We start from the raw sequence: 4173 nt of genomic DNA, 5'->3' as shown, positions 1-4173 counted from the left end.
ATACTATTGTTGAGTTCTCTAAAAGTATATTATATTTCACCTCAAAAAAAAAAAAAGCAATCTAAGAGAAGTGTTGAAATCTCTCTAGAAAAGACCATATAGCTAGATTTTTAGGTTTTCATATTGATTATGATGATACTAAAAAAACTATTGGATTAACTTGGAAATTAACAAAGCACAGTACAGCTTTTTTAATGGTGCACTTCCATTATTCATTATATAAAGTATTTAAATCCAGGAACAGATAGTAGGGATTGTCAAATAGAAGCACTTTGAGAGCCATACGGATGTGTCACTAAAGTATCACTTAACTCTAGCCCTTTAATAATGCACACTCATGTTTTTAAGGGAAAAGAGTGAAATAAAATAGAGCATGTAGCTTTCATATAAGGAGAGGGGGAATATAGAAATAGATTTTAACTCAATCAATTCAAGAGTAGGTAGCAAAGAAGAAAATGAAGAGCATTTGGTAAATGGAAGACACAAAATAAGCAGGAGAAAATAAGATCCAATATATCAGATATAAGAATAAATGGAGTTCTCTTTGCCATCTTTTCTCCTCCCTTGGAGATGCTGCGATGAATGTGGAGGTTTGCAGTTTCAGAGGGTACAAGATCTACCCCAGACACGGGAGGCGCTATGCCAGGACCAACGATGGGAAGGTTTTCCAGTGTCTTAAAGCAAAATGCGAGTTGGCGTTCCTTTCCAAGAGGAATCCTTGGCAGGTAAACTGGACTCTCCTCTACAGAAGGAAGCACAAAAAAGGACAATTGGAGGAAATTCAACAGAAAAGAACTGGCCAAACAAATTTCAGAGGGCCCTTACTGTTACAATCTCTCGCTGACATAATGGCCAAGAGGAATGAGAAAATTGACGTTAGAAAGGCTCAATGAGAACAAGCTATCAGGGCTCATAAAGAAGCAAAAAAGACTAAGCAAGCAGCTAAAAAGACTGCAATGGCTGCTGCTAAGACACCTATTAGGTTGGTGCAAAAGTAATTGCGTTTTTGCCAAAGGCAGCACCTGGGCAGACGATTGCAAAGCCTGTGGAAGTTTCAGCTCCCCAAGTTGGTGGAAAACGCTAAGCCAGCAGATCAGATTTTAAAGTAAAGATTGGACTATAATTCTAGGTTGTGCTGGAGATTTTATTCTCATAATAGGCATGTTGGGCCTCACATGATCATAGGCGAACTAATAAAGTTAAGAATATAAGAGGTAGGTATTTTATTAAAAAGTCTATTTGCTTAGCTGGGGTGTGTCGAGCACATTTTGAAAACTTCTTTGTCTTAACTTTTTGTTTACAAGGCTGTAAGTACTAGGATGTTACATGGATTTGCCTGGCTCGGTGACAAATGCCTGCAGTCCCAACATTTGGGAGACCTAGGCAGGCAGATCGCCTGACCTCAGGAGTTCAAGACCAGCCTGGGCAACATGGCGAAACCCTGTCTCTACAAAAAGTACAAGCCCTGTTTCTACAAAAAATACAAAAAATATGAAAATGAACTGCAGGTGCATGGTGGCATGCACCTGTAGTTTCAGCTATTTAGAAGGCAGAGGTGGGAGGATCACATGAGCCCAGGAGGTAGAGGCTACAGTGAGTCAAGATTGCACCACTGCACTACAGCCTGGGTGACAGTGAGACCCTGTCTCAAAAATGAAAAAAAAAAAAAAAAAAAAAAAAAAGATGTACTTTTTAGACTATTTTCTAGTTAAATTACCTTTTCCCATGATAGACAAATTTAGTTTATATTGAGTTTGCCTTGTAGTTATTGGTATCTTGCCTATCATTTGCTAATAGGTGAGTCAAAGGTGCTTAAAACTATCAGCTGTATTAATCTGCTCTTGCTTACCAAAAATATGCCTAAATGAAAAGCACGCCTGCTTGAGTAAAGAGTAGCCTTGGCTAGACTCCTAGAGTAGTTTGTTGAGCTGGGGGTTTGCCAGAGCCATGCTACATTGCAAAAATATCTGAATAAACTGCTGATATTCAAGAGATATGTATATTGAAGATGTGATAAAATAGTAGTAATCAAAACTTACCTGTAAAGAATAGGCTTGTCCTTCTACAGAAAGTAGATTGTTTTTAACCTGCCAGCCTGTGCCAAGTTGCAAGGATACGGCAGTGGACAAATCACAGTGCTCTTTTAGGAAACATCAGAACACTAGGTGAGGGTATAGTCAATGTCAACATTTTCCGCCATCCCCATTCTTTCCAAGGTGATAGAATTAATTTTTCATTCTAGTGCATGTTACATTCAGACAGTTAAGTGTTGCAGATAAAATGAGTAAGTCCCTTTGGGAATCTGAAAATGGAAACCATATGTAAAATCAATATAAGACATATGTAAAGCTGGGTGCAATGGCTCATGCCTGTAATCCCAGTACTTTGGGAGGCTGAGGCAGGTGGATCAGTTGAGGTCAGAAGTTTAAGCCCAGCCTGGCCAACATGGTGAAACCTCTTCTCTACTAAAAATACAAAAATTAGCTGAATGTGGTGGCACATGCCTTAATCCCAGCTACTCGGGAGGCTGAGGCAGAAGAATCACTTGAACCTGGGAGGTCGAGGTTGCAGTGAGCTGAGATCATGCCACTGCACTCCAGCCTGGGCAACAAAGGGAGACTCCATGCCCCCACTCCCCCTGCCAAAAAAAGAAAAAAAAATGTAAGGTAATACAGACTTTTGCTCATAAAAGCAAAATGTTAAGATTTTGCTTGGGGATAAAGCTCCCTTTTTTGGTATAGACAATATTAGGTTATATTTAGAAAATTACTGGGAAAATAAAATCATACCCAACTTGATAACTTTCGGATACTAAAATATCCCCTTAAATATATATATAAACAAATAAATGTGAATGGATTAAACTCACCTCTTAAGAGACAGATTTTTTCTAAGAGTGAACAAAAAAATAAAAATTTAAAGAGACACAAGTGAAGCATAAAAAACATAAAAGTTTGAAAATAAATATTAAAAACAGAGAAAATGACGCAAATAAAGCTGGCATAGTAATGTATGAGAAAAACCACTTCCAGGCAGAAATCATTACTGGGGATTACAGGACTCATTGCTCAAACAAAGGAACAATTTACTGGGAAAATATAATAATCTTTAACCTATATGAATCTAACAAAATTGCCCTAAAAGTACAAAGCAAATTGTCATAATTATAGAGAGAAATTAAAAATCACGACTGTGTAAAAAATTTAATGCTCTCTTGAAATCTGTCAAACAGATTTTTTAAAAAAGAATAACACTGATATCAATACATAGATAATCAGGTTCTTTCCAAGCACAGAGACAAATGGTATAGGATTTGAACAATTAAAGCTACCCAGCATTGAGAATATATCTTTCCAAGTATATATGGCACATTTGCTTAAAGTCACTACCACACTATGTTAAATAGGGTTTTTCTTTTATGAATATTAAATGTGATTGAGATAGCATTCTTTAATTAAAATGCAAAAACAGAAATAATTTATAAGAAGTAGCCTTTTCCACTCACACATTTGGAAAGTAAAATCAAAATTCTAAATAATTCACTCATTAAATACTTAAAACTACAAACAAAATGACAAACTATTTAGCATAGCATCACGTGAAAGTAGCTTGTACCCAAATAGATAATTTGATAGTGAGAGGGAATGTATAACTTTAAATGCATATTCTAGAAAATAAGAACTACTGAAAGTTAATGAATTAAATATTCAACTCAAGAATTTTTAAAGCAGTGAACAAGAAAATCCACAAAAGATATCACAACAAAGCAAATTAATAAAAACAGAAATGAACAAAATACAACACAACAAACAGAAAATTCATAACACAGGAACAGAAAACCAAATACCACATGGGCTCACCTGTAAGTGGGAGCTAAACATTGGGTACTGAGGGACCCAAAGATGGGGACTATAGACACTGAGGGCTACTAGGGGGGAAGAGGCTAGGGGGTGTTGAAAAACTACCTATTGGGTACAATGCTCACTTCCTGGGTGATGGGATCATTTGTACTCCAAACCTTAGTGACATGCCATTTACCCATGTAACAAATCTGCATCTGTATCCCCGAACCTAAAATAAAAGTTTAAAAAAAGATATACAGACAAAAGTAACAGGAAATTAAAACTTGAAAAAATAGAGTGGATAATTAAACCAAAAGCCAGTTTTAAAAAA

General features: G+C 36.4%; 1 pseudogene; it reads left to right on the top strand.

Annotated features, from left to right (window-relative positions):
• Positions 1-578: 578 nt before the first annotated feature.
• LOC105533627 lies at positions 579-1084 on the top strand (annotated as a pseudogene).
• The last annotated feature ends 3089 nt before the right edge of the window (positions 1085-4173 follow it).

This window comes from Mandrillus leucophaeus, unplaced genomic scaffold, assembly GCF_000951045.1.
Source record: "Mandrillus leucophaeus isolate KB7577 unplaced genomic scaffold, Mleu.le_1.0 Scaffold127, whole genome shotgun sequence".
NCBI classification, from domain to species: domain Eukaryota; kingdom Metazoa; phylum Chordata; class Mammalia; order Primates; family Cercopithecidae; genus Mandrillus; species Mandrillus leucophaeus.
This window is presented reverse-complemented; position numbering and strand designations above follow the sequence as displayed.